The sequence below is a fragment of the Perissodus microlepis genome, chromosome 18, assembly GCF_051167445.1.
Source record: "Perissodus microlepis isolate ML-2025 ecotype Zambia chromosome 18, ASM5116744v1, whole genome shotgun sequence".
NCBI lineage: Eukaryota > Metazoa > Chordata > Actinopteri > Cichliformes > Cichlidae > Perissodus > Perissodus microlepis.
The window spans coordinates 13,643,165-13,663,224 of record NC_140478.1 but is presented as its reverse complement, the minus strand read 5'-3'; positions in this window follow the sequence as shown (position 1 = coordinate 13,663,224).

Here is a 20,060-nt window from a genome sequence, read left to right as displayed (position 1 = left end):
CAGGTTACACTGCCTGCTAGGACTGCAGAGCAGGTGGATAAAGGGTGATACAGACAGGAAAAATTAATTAAAAATCTCTCTCGTTGCCTTTTTCCTTTTTATGCATACATAACTACTCACTGCTTATGGCCACAGGGTTGAGAGGCACAAAACTGGGAGGAGGGCAAAGAATGAAAGGTTAGAGTGGGGTAAGATGCTGAAATAGAGAAAGAGGTAGAGAGGTAGTAGAGTGATGGAGGTGAAAGATTAATGACAGCCTTTGCTTAAAGGCTCCCATGTAGTTATAGGTGCGAGTGCGTGTGTAAATTTTCTGCTAAAGCATGTCATGTTTCTCTGCATTACTTTATTTTTTATTTTATGCAGTATTTGCTAGGAAATTTACTGCTGATGGATGTATTAGCCAGTGTAAATGGCAAAAGAAAAGGCAGTCTAAAAATAGGAAACACATAAAAAACACAACCAAGCAGAATTAAAAATCTTTAATATTGTGCATATTCATACATTTGTATGTGATACAGAATATTTTAAATATGTGGAATTTTGAGCCAGACATTACACACACGATGCCTGATTAGTGTATCTAGTGTATTATTCCCTTGGAGGCTAATGTCCATGAACCTGTGCAGTATGTGGTCACACATTGGTCCATTTGAGTTTACTCTGGCACTGCTTAGAGTTTGCAGTTTACTTATTATATTGCTCAAAATACTACACAGTAGTGCCTATAGTGGTGCTATCGTCTGTCTGTGTTCACCCTTACTTCTTTACAACTTCCGCACAAAGAGAGAGAGTTGTCAGGTGGCTGTGTAACAGCTGTAACAAAACCCACAGCTAAACAACATTGTACACCACTAAAATATTAATGTGCAGACTAGTGTTTCTGGTCCTCACGAGCAAGGGTGGGAATGTTTGATAGTCTAGCTGATCAGTTTCACACTAACATCTCAAGACAGTGTTCCCAGGTAAATATTATTTTCTTTACTTACCAAATTTATATAGAATTAGGTCTATTATTTGTTGGACAATGAGACTCTGTACACCACCGCAGTGAATTTTGCATCAAACAATCAAAAATGTACTTGAAGTGCAGACTTTCAGCTTAAATTCAAGAGGTTTAACAAAAACTTTGTATTAATTTTTTAGGAATTACAGCCATTGGTATTCACTGTCTAAAACCCATGGACATCACTGAATCTGTTCTGTACTTCCTGTTTTGATATGCTCTGCTAGATCAGCCACCTTCAGTTGCAGCTTGTTTGTGGATCTCTCTGCTTTCAGTTTTGAAAAGCATGTTCTGTAGGGAAGTTGTTGTGTTGACATGAAGTAGCTGACTTGGCCACTAAGGAATGTCTTATTTCTTTGCCTTGAGAAACTCTTGGGTTGCTTTTGTGGTTTGGGCCATTCATACAAATATTCATTTGTACTGTAGCCCTGTACTAGTGGCCCAGTTTTGCTGGCAGTTGTATTTCCCCATGTCATAACATTACCTCCACCGTGTTTGACAGATTATGTGGCATGCCTCAGATCATGAGCTATTTATCTGCTTTTCCGTATTTTTCTCTTTCCTTAATTTTGGCACAAGTTCATTTTGGTTTTTATCTGTCCAAAGAATATACCGTATTTCAGAACATCCCGGGCCTCTGGCAAAGGACACAAGCTGGTGGAGCACACATATACCGCACCAAAGGGGTGGTGAGAGAGATAGTTTAATTATATTTTTTGCAAAGCTAATCAAACAAATACACTTATACAGATTTACCAGTTCATGCACATTCACACAAAAGCAACAAATATGCAGAATATTAATATCCTAAAGCATTACAACTTTTTTTATTACGTTATTACATCTAAATATCTGTCTTTGAGATGCACCATAAATACTGCTGGTTTGTTTTCTCCTTAGTGTTATGAGTTTTTCAATTGGAAAACAATTAAAATGTCTTTTACATCATTGTTTAAGTCCATGTGCATCAATGCTCTTCCAGACAGCGAGGATTAAAATAATTTTTCTTTTCCTTTTTCCAGCTTTACCACACTTATTTTTCTTTTCTTTTTTTTCTTTCTCTTTTTACATTTTGCACAAGTGCAAATGGAATAGCATTTTTTCAAATGGAATAGCATTTTTCCTATTCCATATTTAATACCTAAACCAAAATTATCATCAAAGTGGAACAAAAAAAAAAGACCTGTACATGTACACGTGATCCTTGATGGTTTAAGCTACTTTATATTTTACACAAGACTCTTAGAATATTCCCAGTGGCAGTTTTTTTTTTCACAGTTCATATACAAATAGAGCTCATGTGCTAATGAGGTTGTAGCGTCATTTTCTGTTATGATCAGTGGTGTAGTCTCAGGACTGGACTGGGACGTAAAATGGGCCCGGGCATTTTGACTAGAGACCGGCCCACCAGGTATTATAGGAAAAGCCATAAAGCCTTTGAATGAAAATGAACGCTGTTGTGACAGTGATGTACACTGTCTTGTTGGTATATGTATGATTTCTATACATTTTACATCAGATAAAACTTTGGTTGTAAGATTCAGATGATTATTTATTAAAAGTTAGACATTTTAAATGAGAATGAGAAAGTATTTCTTTGTGCCCCCCTTTCCCTGTTAATGCCCCACCTGGCCCCCCTGGCAAAACTTTGCTAGACCCGCCCCTGCATAGTTACCAGCTGTCAGCTACATAGAAAAGGATCCTGGTGTTATTTGTCTCTCAGAAACAGTTCATAACTTCCCTTCAACTCATTCATGTCACCTAAAAGGTAAACCTGTTTCTCCATCACCTGTTCAGCTCTGATGATTCAGTAAGGACATCTCCTGGTTTCATCTTCATGTTTCCCTCTCACCACATATCCAAACCGACATCATGACCAGCAGCTTTTACAGCTGTGGCTCCAGCAAACATCAGCTGATACTAGAAATTAATATTAAATAAATTCTAAGAACAGCTGATCAAGCTTAAAAGTGCTGCTGTTGTTTAGCGTGACATCCGCTGGTTTCCTCTTTCTGGCGCAAAGTGGGAAATAAACAAACAAGAGAGAAAAGCTGATCAGCTGATCATTGATCAGTTTCACGATTGAAGTAGAAACAGGAGAGGGAGGGGGGAGAATGAGAGAAGAAGAAACAGCTGTGCAGCGTAAAGACAGAATAACTCCAGCTTTGTGTCTTTTTCCATCCTAGCTGAAGTCCGGGACAAACTGTGTTCATTTTCAGCTCAATACGAAACGCATGATATTTTCTCTGAATACGAGACGATTCCGTCTTTTTACTTTTTACTTAGCTATGAGTAGTCTAGAAAGTTCAAAACTTGCTTCCCTATCATGATGCTAGTGAGTAATGGGTGTATTATTCTGTATAATACTAGTTTTGATTTTAGGAAATAAATCAAATGGAAGGGTGAAAATGAATTCATTAGAATGGATATAAAACTTTCCACCCACAGAATGCAAACCTTAAATATAAACGCAGTATATTTTTGTGCACCTCCAATATAAAGGCCTTTTTTTTGGTATGGCTGAGAATGAAGCTGAGAAATGATGCAGGCTCTAAGAGACATTTGGTTTGTTTTTAATGCAGACATGGACAGCGTGTGTGTGTGTGTTTTGTGTGTGCATGTGAGAGTGCTTTCAGTGGGTTTTTAATCAGGGCGTCACGCTCTCAGTCCCGATTAGGTACAGCAAGCAGGGCTCTCCAGCCGGCTGCTTATGAACAACAGCACCCTTTAAAAAGCAAATAATGTTCTGACACTCGCAGTCTTAAAGAAAACGAACAAGTCTCGCTCTCTGATGCCCTATTATCCTCTCAAATCAGATCGATGCTGAGAGAAAATGAAACCCCAAAATAACAGGAAGGTGAGAGAAGCCTCAGGCATGAGATGTGTCCTTTCACCTAAAAAAAGGGGGAGAACAAGAGAATCGAATATGAGGAGCAACCAATATGATTCAGCATTGTGTCCTCTGGCCTTCCTCATGTCACAAGCTATTTTCAAAGATCATCAGATACCCACACACACACACACACACACACACACACACACACACAGAAATACACGCAAACTGCATGGGATGCAACAAACTGCAAGAAATGCACGGTAATTGTGTTTTTCTGTTTGTGCATCTGCACTGACAATATGTGATCCTCACACTTCATTCCACATGTCAAAAGACATTACTCTTGTTGGTTCCCATTAATTGACTCATTTTTCTTTCATTTTATCGTTAGCCAGCGTGTGCAAGGACTCATCTCCGGGCTCTGCTCCCATCTATTGGAGACATCTTGGGGAACAGAAAAGGGAAGGTAATGACGATGAATATGTGCATAAATTACCTTGCCGTATGTGCATCTTTTTATAAGCAGAAAAGTTTCATGCGTGGGGGAAAAAGTGAATAGTTTTGTTTTTAATGTGACAGCATTTTAACTGTAGAGGTTGGCAATATGATATATGAGGACAGGTTTCATAACAAAAGAGAGAGGGTGACTATTCAACAACTGCTCCATTGTCTTGGCTGTATGATGATATTCATAAATACAATTCAGCACTAGACACAATAGATGCAATGTGCACCTGGGCATCCACTCAGTATCATACAGCTCAGTCAGACCTACTGCGAAATGAGAAAACTCCAGCGAGTAATTAGAGCGTAACGACACCGAGCTGGTTTAAATGCACTGATAAACTTCTTCTCTCGCTACATTGTTACCAGCTCATTAACCTATGTGTATTTGTCTTTATACAAATAAGCAGAAACATAATGGATACCTCTATCAGAAGCTCTTCTCTGTGACCCAGTGATACAAATAAAATTAATTATTTGAATCAATTCTCATTAAGACATCTTCAGCCTTGCCTGCAGTTTTATGAAGCTGTACTGTGATATACAGTATCTAGCATTGACATGCTAACATCCTTGCAGTGAAAACACACATATTAGGAAACTAACACCTGCTTATTAGCACTACACACAAACTGCAGGAAAGACACAAATGAATTTCATTATTTTTTCAGGAATTATATTCATAAGCCAAGTTCAAAATGTAACATATTTTCATATTATTATTATTGTTACATTACTATTCCTTGATAGTGCAGGCTTCTTTACAGTGTGTTTTTTCCCTGTCTCCCTCCCCTCAACCCCAATGGGTCACAGCAGATGGCTGCTCCTCCCTGAGCCTGGTTCTGCTGGAGGTTTCCTCCTGTAGGGAGATTTCCTTCCCATTGTCGTCAAGTGTTTGCTCATAAGGGGTCATTTGATTGTTGGGATCTTCTCTCTATTATTGTAGGTGTATCTGGCCCAGGGACAAATATGATGATATGAGGACTCAAATAGTTTGCCATGTCCTCATTTTCTTATTGTCTTGATGTTAGTTATTTATATAAAAGTAGATATTGTAAATCTTTGACTCAATGCATAATCGTTAGCTTAATTATGTTAGTGGCAAAGATCTAATATCAAGGAAAAACAATAATCCTTTTTTCTTTAGAAACTGGTAGTTGGCCAACTGGTAAGGGAAAATATTATAATTGTAGTATATCATAACTGATCCTGAGTAGACAACTGCAGGGTTTTTTTCCCCACAAAATTATGACATCATAAAAATGCGACTTGTCATTTGCAGTGCTGAACCTGATCCCACATTAATTGTGTTGATGTAGGAACAATACCAACATGAGGATATCAGATTGTGCATTATTATAGGTTCTTTATCTTACAATAGACAATAAACTGTCTTGAGGTGACTTGTGATTTGTATCTATTTAAATAAAGCTTAATTGAATTGAATTCCAAGTTGACAATGTCTGGAGTCATCAGGCTCAGAATGTGAAAGAGTGGTTCAGCCACTTTCACACGTGGATTGGCCACCACAGAGGCCAGACCTTAACCCCACTGGAAGTGTTGGGGATGTCCCAGAGAAGATTGCACGCAGTGGTGTAACTCTCCCACCATCAGTATAAGATCTTGGTGAAAACTTAAGGGAACTCTGGTTGGAAATAAATAGGTTTATTAAAATGAAAGCATGCTGTCATCAGTCAGGCTGCAGCACATTTGTGAATGTGTTACCCAAGATAAGTTGAGATAGGTCCCAGGTAATGTAATGTATAATGTTTATATACATTCACGGCAAACTCAGAACACTGACAAATTACACCTGAATCAAAAATAAATATTTAACATCAAGAACTGATGTAGCACATCCTTGGGATCATTATTTAGGACAAGACATTTTGTAATAAAATGCTTGGCTAGCTACCCAGAATTTTCCTATTACCCATATGGTCTGGAGCGACTATGTGATGGAATACTGAATGAGCAACTGTGACAGATGCCCTGTTTATGGCTCTGAATGGAAACTTCTGATTCACGGGGAGTTTGCCTTCTGCCTTCTGTTCATTCCTGCCACAGTTTTTGATAATAATGTTATATCAGCAGGTGATGTGAGGCAATCACCCACAGCCCCACCGCTGACCTGCTGACACTCAATCACTTATATACACACCAACGTTTTTTGAAGTGATGATGTATTACCTATTTCAAGTGGCAGAATTGAGATGTGAAAGGTGACGCAGACGCTTAATTCATTCTCCTCTCGCTCCATGTCTCCTACTGATGAAATCTAAACACATATCAGAGGAAAGTGCTGCTCGGCTCTGCAGTGGCCTCGAGAGATTTTTAGATTTGATTGTAAAGTTTTAATTATAGCATAAAAGACCTCAGTGGATCTACTAGCTGACTCCATTTTCAAGCTGCTGTTTCCTTGTTACAGTTAGAGGGCCCTTGGCTCCCTGCAGGAGTCCTGACCATCAGCCTTAACATTAAATTAAGAAGCAGCTAAGCTTTTCTCTTTGAGGTTGAAACTCACAGCGCTTCTTAATTTATTCCCATCTATGTGAGTATTTTGAAGTAAAAAGAAAGGAATATTATGATGCAAAATGCAGGTGTACTCTTTGAATTTGATAATAAGTTCATAAACCTGCATTTCCTTAGGGCAGCCGTGATGGGATCATGCACTTTGAATTTTGGCTGATCAGGCTTTTGTTGTGGATTTTTGTGATATCGTCAATGCCTAGCAAGTTCAACAAAACCAACAGGAAGGTGATAAAGAAGTAAACAAAACACAATCTGTGCGTGCCCACACAGTGCTGAGCAGAAGTCTAAAGGTTTAGTTGCTCTCAACTAAAAATTCAGAGACAAAGCTGCTGTTTTCTCAAACATATCTCCAGAGAATTAATCTTAATTACTTTGCAAATCTCTTTTGTCTAGGATGATCTTGGTCAGCTCAGTGACTGCAAGGTGCACAGGTCCTGTGGCTGCAAAACAATCCAAACTTATCACCTCCCCTCCACCATCATGCTTAATGGTTGGTAAGAGATCTTTGTGTAAAATATGCTGTGTTTGGTTTTCATGAAATGTGGTGCTGTGCATCATGGCCAAACATCTCCACTTTGGTCTCATCAGTCCAAAAGAACAATGTTCCAGCAGTTTTGTGAGTTGTTCATATGTAGCTCTGCAAACTTAAGCTGCGTTGCCATATTCTTCTTAGAGACGTTCAAACAAGAAAGCTTGTTTACTCTTTTTCCTATAAAACCCAATTCTGAAAATGCTAAAACACTATTTTAAATGTAAACAAAACCAGAATGCAATAATTTGCAAATCATTGCATTCAATATAGAAAACATTTTAAATATTTAAACTGAGACATTTGACTAGTTCATGAAAAAAATATGAGCACATTTTGAATTTGGTTGGTCAACATATCTAAAAAAAAAAAAAAGGGACAAGGAGCAGAAGGCTGGAAAAGTAAGTAATAGTAAAAAGAAACAGCTGGAGGAATATTTTGCAGCTAATGAGATTAATTGGCAACTGGCAATTAATAATTAACATTAATTAACATAACTGGGTCTTGGAGCATTTTAGAGATGTTTAGATGGGTAGAGGTTCATCACTCTGCAGAAAAATTCTATCTACAAAATTGTGGAACAATTTCAGAATAAAGTTCCTTAAGTGAAAGTTGTGAATATTTCATTATCTACAGTACGTAATATCATCAAAAGATTCAGAAAATCTGGAGAATTCTTGCAAGGCGCAAGGGACAAGACTGAAAATCTTTGACTGATCTTCAGGCCTACAGCGCGGCATTAAAAACTGACATGATTCTGTCGCAGAAATCTCAGCATGAGCTCAGGAAAACTTCCAGAAATCCCTGTCTGTGAACACAGTTCACTGTGCCATGATCCAGAAATTCTGCCATCTTCTCTGAGCCAAAGCTCATTAAAAATGGACTGAGGCAAAGTGTAAAAATGTTCTGTGGTCAGACGAATTAAAATTTGAAATTGTTTTTGGAAAACATGGACGCCACATCCTCCAGACTAGAGAGGAGAGGGACCATTCGGCTTGTTATCGGCGCTCAGTTCACTCAGTTTTGAATCAGCCTGCCTGGAGCCCAGGCATTTCACCAACTGCAAACATTTAGCACGCCATGAAACAAAAAATATGACAAAGAAGAACAGTAGACAAGAATGGGACAACATTCATCTCTCAAAAGTCCAGCAGCTGTTTTTAAAAGACATCAAATACAAAAAGAACTTACTTTTTCTTTAAAATGGTAAGATGGTCATTTCTCAGTTTAAATATTTGATATGTTTAGAGATTAGAGATTAATTAGAGCTTAATGACCAAAAGATTAATGAGCGACCCAAGTGTATTATAAAAAAAAAATGAAACAACTACATTTAGAATTTGTACAACAATATTTTTTTTGTAAAACTCTACTTTCAGTGTGTAGTCATGTGGCTGGTGCCCACAGACAAGGCAGAGGCAGAAGCTTTAAAGTAAACGGAAACTTGCTGTGTAGGTCTGTTTTTGTGTTACTCTGATAAGTAATTTGAAGGCCTGTGGGTTGATTAGTAAAGACAGGTGGGCTAACCGGTATTTAGGCCATGCAAGACCCAGTTTAGGCCTGTGTGATGGTGAAACCGATGCAAATGAGCTTTTAAGCTGTAGCTAGTGAAACGGCATTCTCTGGAGCTACTTCATTTATCCCCTCATCCTCTCCTAAGCTGGGGATCCAGACAGTCATTGGAGGCTCGTGCCTGAGTTTTGGGAAGCGACGGAGTCATCAGTGACACAGATGCCCTGATCTTCTGTCCATCAAAGCCTCTGTTTTAGGCCTGAAATACGCTCATCTCCCAGAAGCTATGCCTGTCACTGTCTGGGCTCCCGTCAGAAATTTTCTGACTAAGAGCCTTGCGGTCTGCAGTGGCACGATAACAAAAACATCTCTTCCCTGTTAGGCTGCAAGCGCCTCTCCCCTCTCATGGTAAAAATAACATCAGGCCCAGAATATTAAAGAGGGAATGTTTTTTTGGTGATATTTATCGTCTGTAATTGCATTGCCACACCTGATTTTGTGTTCTTTCTGTGTAGCATGTGGCTGCTACTAGTGGATTACAGTTGCCATGGTTTCTTCTGTTTTGATCATTCTTATATAATGTTATTGGTGACTGGTTGCTGTGAAAAATGAGCACACACACACACACACACACACGAACACACACACATTCTCAGTTTATGTCAGTAAATGTTGCTAACCACCCCCACATTCTTGTCCTTCCTCGAAGAGAGCAGCCCGAGGACAAACAACAGCTCCTCTCACATCATCTTCCTCTCTCCTATACTCATCACACCCTCTGTCTCTTTCTCTCTCCTTATCGCTCTCTCATTGCCTCTCTCAAGTCTTCCCTTCTTCGCTTTATTGTCACCATTTTCTCTCCTCCCCTGCCCCACTTCTCCTCGATCCACTTTATCTCTCTCAGTCATAGCTGCATTGATTTTCACAGGGCCTCTCCCCTGTCATATCTCCATATCTCTTAATTCGCACACACTCCATGTCTCTACACCTTGCAGATTTGTTTTCATTTTAACACAAACACACACCACCTCATGCACACACACAGTCTTGTATCCAGGACACATTACAATGCCTTGCATTCATTTTCTCTAGTCTTACTTTAACCTTTTCCAGAGCCACTACTTACCTAACCCTGACCTTAAAATATGTCTTCACCTTATGGGAACTTGTTTTTTGGCCTCAGAAGGCAGACAGGTCATAATGTGACTATGTAAACAGAGTTAGGTCCTCACATTATGAGTAATACCAAACTTGTGTGTACACACACACACACACACACACCAATGTCCTTTTTCTCTATCTCCAGCTGTCTAGAGCCAGCCACACACACACTGTCTTCCCCATCCAGAGATCATCTTTTTCTACTTTTCCATCAGTCTCCTCTAAAGTACACAGCATCTCCATCCCACTATGCTCTGTTGTCACCCCCCCCCCCTTTTTTTTTTTTTTTTTTACATTTCCTGACACTCCTTTTCATTTCCCCTCTCATCACCTGTCTTTTCATGTCAGAGCCGCTTGTTTTGACTTTCTGTTGGAAGTCACATACACTGGCTCTGACTGCCTGCTGATTCTTCTGAGCGAGGCAATGTGCATTTGTGGAGCCTTCAGGGCGCTCAAGAGCTGCTGAGTGTTTGTGGAGCAAATTGCTGATGATGCCTTTTACTCTCACTGATGCTATCACTGAGAAACACACAATTTGTGCGAGTGTCATTCTGTAAATTTACGTTTATTATGTTCTTTAAGTTTTTAGTGTTCATGGCCACTGGTTGGTTGCTATGGAGGTAAATGGACAGACGATGTTACTACATTTTGAAGCATTTAGTTTTACCTTGTGGACCATCTTATTTCCATCTTGTTTCTTTGGAACTAGAAAAGGCAATATTTGGAGAAAATGGGTTGAACTTAATTCGCTTGGTTAACAAGATGATTTTCTATGTACCCAGACATCTGCTTATTAGTGCTACCATGAAAAATAAAATCATAGATGTTCATTATCTAAAAACTTTTGGTGCACTTAACTACACAGCTGATTATTTGAAAAATGTTCCAAGGTGTGCCGTCGAGCACGACAGAGAGTTCCTGTTCAGTGAGTCGAACAACATGAGGTGACACCTAGCAGACAACTAGCCACCTAGTTGGCACTGAATGTGCCTACACCGTTAATCGTGCATAAAGTTAAGCCTTAACACAAATTAATTAGGGGAATTATATGAGACTTCACCTAAAACTTAATCTGCTGATCCAGAACATGTTAACTAACACGGTAGCATTTTGGTATCTGTCCATATGTTTGCAGACATTTGCTCAGCAACTTGTGACATCAATATACTATTGATAATTATACATTCTGAGGCAGATCTGGTCATTTATATAGTGCTGTGCAAAAGTCTTCATCCACCTCTCTTTTCTTTATATTTTGTTTCCAACAGTCAGACTTTCTGGTAAAGCAGTCTTAAGCAATAGTTCTCCAGGCCTCCTGGAGGTCCTTCAAACTTTTTCCTTTGGAGGTTGGCTGCCTTTTTACTGATTTTTAGCCTAATCCCTGTACCTTACCATTTTCATTTTGTTTGTTTGTTTCTTGTTAAACCACTTAACACTGCCCTATGAATCATTCAAGCATAGAAAAGGCACCAAACTCAAAGTATTATGTCCACACATAACAGACAACTTAGCAAAGAGACCATTTTAAATTGTATCTTTAGGCACTTTGTTGCTAGCAGCTTGTCACTAAAACACGAGTGGTTCACCTTGCCCCAACAAGATGATTCCCTTAAACTTGGGATATCTTTGCATGGTCTGCAGTGTGTCCTTAAAAAATTGCCAATGCTGGACTCGTGGAAGACAAAAGAAGAAGTGGTGGTCCAAAAAAAATCTCCAGCAGATAACCAGTATCTGAAAGTCATGTCCTTAAGAAACAGGGAAAACAAAAACCTCCAAAACAAACCCAGAAACATGACCTGAGAGATGCATCTGGCCCATCAGTTGATCCAACTACTGTTCACTGAAGATTCATCAGAAATGGTTTCAGTGGAAAGGTGGCTGTCAAGAAGCCATACTTAAGGAAGGAAACAGGGAGGAAAGGCTGAAGTATGCCAAATTACACAAAAACTGGACTGAAAATACCAGACCCCACATATCAACATTCCTGAAGAAGTATGGCAAACATCCAAAGAAGAGCTTTGAACATCCTTTAAGAAACCTGGAGAACTATTCCTGCAGACTACTTAAATAAATGACAAGTAAGCTGCCTAAGAGAGTTCTAACAGAGGATGAAGAATAAAAGTGGTCAAATATTGATTTTTCAAGCTCACTAGAATTGGACAAACTCTTTTTTGCCTTACATTCTGTATTTCCATCTATGTCTCCACATGTTTCAATAAATTGCTGCTCCTATTACATAGCAAAAAATAAACAAATAAGGGTTGGCTCAAGATGTTTTGCACATTGTTGCGCATCTGAAATCGGTTTCACAAAGCCAATTTGTTCTGAAAATATTATGGTTTGAGAGATGAAACCATAACAGGAGCAGATGACGGTGTTGAGAGTCCACTGCGAGGCATAAATTATTGTTATAGTACTTTCAGACCGAGCACCTGGGCAACGTATGTAGCTCTTTGGATCAGAGCATTTTCTGCTCAAAGCACAAACGGGGGGAAAAACATGTTTGAGGTTTTAGGCTGTTTTCTAGCTTACAGGGAGTCATTAAATTTTTCAGGGGTGCAGGACTGTATTCAGCTGTGTACTGGAGGTAGTGAGGTACAACTATTCAGGGTAAAAAGCTCCCAGTGAAACAAGCAAACAATGCCTTCCAACAGCAAACTGGCACTTCCTTTTATCAGGGTGATCCTGGTTGACTTGCTTTTATTCATTGCAAATATTTAGTGTAGTTTTTAATGACAAAGAGTTGTCACTTTTATCACTTGCTGTTCACTTCAGTCTTGCAGAGCACCAAACCGCAAGCCGTGACTGATTAAAAAAGCATAGATGAACACAGTTAGCTGCTGAAGAGCCAGACTTGGTATGAGACCAAAAATGGGGAGAGAACATTCATCAGGTGTGGAGAACATGGCCATGTGTCAGCTGGATGTGTAATGGCTTTGTCAGTGTGCCATTACAGCTTTATTAAAGTAATAATAAATCAATGCTTCAACACTTTACTGCCAAGTGAGCAAAACAATCAGTTTATGTGTTGCCCTGTTTGTGCCAAAGAGACTAAATCCATTATGAGAATTTGATTTGAACCACACATAATTTAAACTCTAACACTCAAATAAAGTGACACAGATCAACTATATAGTTTAATGTCATTTCCTGCAGCAGCCATTGTTGTATACATGATGTGAAAGCACACTGCACAAAACGCTTCAGGCCCATCTGAAGCCGCATGGCAAAATTCTGGACACGAGCCAAAGTGAGAGATGAGGGCATGTGGCGACCCTCGAGGGACCCGCGTAGAAGATCAGTCCATCAAAAACATAATTTCTGAAGCCTGCCTCGTCCCACCTGAACAGACATCCTCATCACTTTTTAGTTATCTTCTCCCTCAACCAACATTTGTTCCCTTCTTCCTCCCATTCCCCCCTGCTACCCACTCATATCACGTCACATTTTCTTCCCATTTTTCTCCCGCTGTCCTGCTCTTTAGACTTATATTTCACACTGTACTCATTCACAACACATCACATAACCGTTTGATGTATTTCATATGTCAACTGTCCATCGTCCCCTCTCTTCCCGTTTCCTCTCTCCTATTTATTTTCTTACCCTTCAATTTCACTGTTGCCTTCCTCCTGCCCCTCCTCCAATCCCCCCCCCATCCACCTTCTCCTCCTGCTCGCAACCCTGCTCACGTCCAGGTCTGTTTCCACTGATAAGACTCTCAGTGGCACCCACACACACACATACACACACGCACACTAGAGCAGATAACAGTGTTGTACTGCCGACAGCATCACAGTTACCCGCTATTCCTCTCTTCCCTAATTTTGTTGCTAATGAATGGGCCATCAGGGATTTTTTTCTCTCTCAGCCAAATAAGAGCAGCAGACATGCAAGAATGAGACGGGCAACACGGAGAAGGTGAACAACAGAGAACAAAAAAAGTTATCCTTTTCTCGTAAATCCATTTTGTTTTCGGCTGCACCCAAAGCAAAGTTATTACCTGCCATGGCGTGGCTGGCTCAGGTACAGAGCAGAGAGTAAGCTGCCCTCTCTCAGACACAGGCTGAGCCACAGGGCAGTCAGTTTGTTATTGTCAGACACAAATAAAGTGTTTCTGTCTGAGAAAAAAAAAGAAAAGAGACTTTTTTAGATCAACCACTGATAAACACAGGTGTGGACTAGCGCTAAATGTATCACCCACTTGTATGTATGGCTTTTTGCTGCTTAAAATGTTCTCACATTCAAACGTCTGCATTTCTTTGAGAATACGTCAACAAAATGAATTAATATGAAACTGAAGAAATACTTTAATTTCTTCTGATTTTGTTTCATTTAAAAATGTCAAAACTGTTACGGAAATCATAATTGAAATTGCAATAAAGCAACAAGCCTTCAGTTGTGCACTTTCTGCTTTAGCTTGTACTGGCAATGTAGTTTCAGCAAAGGCTGAAAAAATAGAGTTGTTCAAGATGAAGCTGTTGACCAGTGGCATGTCTTAACATTTAACATAAAGTCTTCTTAACAGTAAATTCACTCCTTCCTATATCTTTTTCTGCTAAACACAGAACCCACTGAAAAACAGGGTCCTGAAGGCTTGTGTTAGCCATAGCTGAGTTTTGCATGGACTCTTAGTTTAGTTCATACCACACTAGAGTTATATTTGGAAGAGAGTATAAAGTACCTCTTAATGTAGACATATGGAGTCTTGTGCACAGAGACTCTGTGAAAACTTAAGAGCTACATCTCAGGCGCTACACGCCTCAGTTAGCACGTTAAACGCTACCGTGACATGACAGTACAATTAGAAAAAGACTGAAGGAGTATGGCTTGTTTAGAAGTGTTGCCAGGAGAAAGCCTTTTTTCTATTAAAAAAAAAAAAAAAAAAAACATGCCAGCACAGCTTGCATCTGAACAAATTACAAGACAGATGAGACCAAAATGGAGATGCTTGGTCATAATGACCAAGCACAGCACCACGTTTGGCACAAACAGCATAAACACCTCATACCAACTGTCAAGCACGGTAGTGACGAGGTTTTGATTTGCGCTTGTTTTGCAACCACAGTATCTGAGCACCTTGAAATCACTGACTCGACCATGAACTCCTCTGCATACCAGAGTATTCTAGAGTCATACGTGAGGCTGTCCATTCAACAGCTAAAGTTTGGCTGAAACTGGGTCTTGCAAAAGCATGAACCAGTCAAAGTCCAGACTTCAACCTGATTGAAATGTTGTGGGGGATCTTAAGAGAGCTGTGGTAATGTAATGAGGTATAGAAGACTGGGCAAAATGTCATCCACAATGAAGAAGAGCTTGTTAACTAGGAATCAGATAGCCAGTGGTTCAATCCTTGGACCTTAGAGTAGGGGGTTGGTCTGCACCCCAATTTTCCTACACCCCTGTTTCACACACCCTGCCAGGTAAGAGGGGCTTGTTTTTTTCTGCCTGTCCTACCTTAAACATTGTCAGATTGTATACCACTTATGATGTAATAACTGAAATAACACAAACAGAATTGAAGAAATAAACAGATAAAGCCTGAACAAGAGGAGCCTGTAGAGAAATTATAGAACTGATCTTGGAAAAGAAAAATGTGTTTGGCACAGCAGTGAATTCAGATCAAAATTCAAATTGCAAAAGCTGCCAGACAGGACAGGATTAAAAACAAACAAACTAAAAAACTCACTCCTTGTACAGATCACTGAAACAGAAGTGCCAAACTATCTTTTTGTGTTGTAGCATTTCTCCTTTTGTTGCTTAGTTACGTAGCTGGGTTTAACACATTGTTTTGCTTGGTTTTGTTTCATGTATGGATTAGGTAGCACTGTTTCTTCAAAGATAGTTGGATTTCTCTGTTGTTTGCTGGCTGTGGTTCATGTCAAAGTCCTCTGCTTTCAGTTACTGGGATATCATTCTTGACCAAGCAGATATTAATAAATATTAGAGTAATAGAGTGAAAAAAACAAAAACAAAAAACCCCCAATGTGAGTTACTGGTAAAGTCTTACAGAAAAACAATTACTTCCAGTTATTAATGCTAAAGGTGGTTGTAACCCTAAGCTATTAAATTATTGAACTATAATGGACTTGGAAAAAAAGAAGGACTTAACCTTTGCTTACCGAGCAATAAATGTGTACATTTTTAACACATAAGTCGCCATGCTTTCAGACTTTGACATCCCCAGTATAGAGTTACTTGATGGGAAATAGCTCAGGTAATACAAGCAGCTGGTGGTATTTTTGGCAGTGTACCACAGTCACGGATAAAAATTCCCCCAGCTTTTGATGGTCAGCTTTTTGAACAGACTGAAATGTAGAGAAGTTGCCAAACACAACAGTAATGGACAAGGCGGTGATTAGTTTCATGACACAGCTGCTTACTGGGGTTATAAAGACTGGAACACACACAAACACAGAAGAGACAGCTAATATATATTCATGTTTAATCAAATCTTCTGTTTTCTGTAAGAAGTTGCTCTTATTGTGGAATTAATTTGCATATTTTGAAGTAAGCCTAAGCTTAAGCCTGTGATTCATGCTGTTAGCCTGAATCATTTCCAAGCGAGATAAAAAACCCTGTTGGGTTTGAACATCAAAAAAATTATGCTAAACAGCTCCATTTATTATATACATTCACCTGTATTTGGCTGGTTATACCTTCCTTGCAGTAGCTTTTAGTCACACCTAGCTCCGTTATGCAGGTTCGGTTTCCACCCGATAATTCCTTTTATATTTCTTCCAAGCCATCTGATACAATGATGTCTGACCCACGTCCCACCTGCACTCAGAATTCAAATGCCACCGTATTCTGTCCAAAATGTCAGTGCAACTTAAATTCCTCCCAAATGTGGGCTTTCGAGAAAGAAGACTGTCACTTGGGTTCAGTGTGTCACCCACAGCTCTTGCATTTGTAGTCTTAATGCTAACACTCTGCACCCACTGTGACGGCACATTGTGCACATATCACTGTACAACCACATGAGTGTATCCACCGCTGTTTAAGGCAGACCCAAGGAATAAATTCCACAATTTTAAGTTTTTAATTTTTTTTTTTTTTATCCTAAAGAAGAGTGTGGAGTTCATGAAAGGTGGTAAATCTGCAGCCATCAGTCTTAGCTAGAACAATTTGTTGGCGTGAATAAATGCATATGTGGAGACAGGAAGTATCTTCTCTTGATTTTTACAGTATTTACCAGATAAACAAAGCAGATCAGGATGGTTTTATGTGGAAAAAATAAAGAAAATCTACACAAAATGTATCAAATTGTTCAATAGAACATAAGTAAGCTTGGCAACTGACCAAAACAAAACCCAGGGCAAGGCTTGTGGCTACTGGGGAACTAGCCAGCAAATTAATAATGAGGCGCTCCACTGAACTCTCTCCCTGTCCTATATACCCCACTTACACCAGGATCAAACCATGTATGGAAATGTATCAGTTAACTCATGTAGTTGACATTTTCATCCAAAAACAACATAAAGACATTCAAATGACCATTTCTAGACTTTTCCCACTGAAATACAAACATTAAATCTGCTCATTATATCTTTGTACAAAACAGTACTGGTTACCCCTCTGTTTGAATTCAACTTGGTACACTCCAAAATCCAAAACACCTGAAGTTCCTGTTTGAAAGTCTCCATCTTCACCATGGTGGTAATGTGGAGCAGAGCACAGGCTACAAACACTTTGGGAATGTAGACGAGGAACATTTGGCATATACTTAATACTCAATAGTGTTGGCTTTAGACTCACATCTTGAAGATAAACTATTCTGCAAGCTTGATGCGCCAGAATAGGGCTAAATGAGAATACCTCTGTAGCAGCCTAGAGTCTGTAGAGGACATGGGTTACACAGTGGCAGTGATTAAATGTATTACAGAGAAACATTTGTTTGTTTATTCTCTGGTTTTATGTTGAACCATTTGCAAAACTGGAAGGTTGCTCATAAAGTACACAGCAGGAGAAAAACACAACCTGCTCTGGTGTTTCGGCCAAGTGACACACATTTGGCTGAAATACAAGCAAATGATATTTTCGCAAGATGTCATTCTATTTATCTGTTAAGAAGTGTATAAAAATGAAATAACCTCTTTATTTAACAAAACAGTTACATAGCTGAGAAACTTAAACCTTAAAAAAAGAAAACAACTCATGGCTGTCTGTGACAGGCAGACAACCAACCTCGGCTCGACGTGTGCTGCATATTTACTTAGTTGATTTAATTAGTTTCACTGTCATCAGATGAGAGCAGTTTTATGCCGACAGTCACTATAGCAGAGGAAATATAGCTAGGTTTTATTCTCAAATTGTAATTTTGTTACATACATGTTGTGTCTTCTTGGGCCTCATGCAAACAGGTTTAGAGATCTGTTGATGATCATTTGGCAATCCAAAAAAAAGTCGTATTCCCAGACTTTTTGATGAGCAGTGACTATGACTTGGGTGAAAAGTCTACACCGTCAAAAGCTTGGGATTGCTTTGGTCACTAGCAGATGGTTACAGTTGCACATTTTTGCTTGAAACACGCCAACTTGTCTGCAAACACTGATTATGTATTCTCTGAGCTGTAGCGAAACTTGAAAGCAGTGTGCAAAAAAAAAAAAAAAGACGGAAATGGAGGAAGTTTGCCTTTGAAGTAAAAATTGTGCCTTACTTCTGCTATCAACACATATGAAAAAGCAGACTTTTACTTTTAAGGCAGACATTCCGTCTTTCCGGATTGCTTTGAACTCACAGTTTCTCTACCACTTGCCAAGTAGTTTATGAGTGTTTGCAGACAAGCTGGCCTCTTACATGCAAACTATTGGTCACCGCAGAGACCTATAATAATGAGAAACATTAAATAATTCAAGCTTTCAAGTCAGTGAAGACTCTTTCACAATTTTAAGACATCTTGTTAATTCAGAGAAAAGACTCATTTCTTGTCAAGTAAATGCAATACACTTGCATAGATATCATAATAGTATCAATTGACCCTACAGCAAGTATTAGAATTACTGGAGAGTCTTTACATTACAGTATATAGCTCCTTGAGGAAAGTGTTGCTAAGGAAGGAAGAAAATAATCCATCCATCTATGCAGTCTAGACAGAAATGCCCAAACCTCCCTGTCCCCAGCTACCTCCTCCAGCTCATCCGGGGGACACTGAGGTGATCTCAAGCCCGCCAGCAGGGAAAATCTCTCCAGTGTGTCCTGGGTCCACCCTGGGGAGTCCTCCCAGTAAGACATATCCAAAACACCTCACCCAGAAGGCATTCTGGTTAAAGAATTTTTTTTTTTAGTTATCTATAATATTATCTATAATGTTTTTGGGGGTTCAGCAAAGGAAGAACACGTGATCTGATGTTTTAATGTATGTGTGCGGGCAGGCAGGTCAGATTGGCTGAGAGGTGGGAGTGGTAGGTGTTTGCTGGACTTGGCCTCCACCAGGCATCATGACTTGCCCAACCCTTGGCCTCGGGGTCGCAGGCCAGACTTCTCCTTTCCTGTGATGAGCTGTTAACTGACCTCAGGGGCAGTCAGGCTCGAAGAGTGCGTTTCTCTGTGTGTGTGTGTGTGTGTGTTTCAACCTCAGTTCCCTGTGATCTGATCTACCCTGACAAGGCAACAGGACCGAACAATAAAAATGTCTATTTTCCTCCTCTCTCATTCGCTCCCTCTCTCTGCATGCTCCAGGCAAAATGGGGGAGGTGATTAAACAGAACAAACTCACTGGAAGAATGACATTTCATCATAAATCCTCTTTTTGTATATTATACTCACCATTTGTCTTTAATCAGGAGCAGCTCGGTGCTATTTGGTATAGAGCTGCTGCAGCAGGATGCAACACCTTCATGCCTTTATTTTAAGATTTAAAGGTCACCTTTCACATTCCCACTGTTTAGCATGATGAATTGCAGTTGTTCCTAGGTCAATGCTAATAAGAAGAGGAGATTGGACCTCTGCACCGAGGGTACTTGAGGCTAGGTCTCAAAGACTTT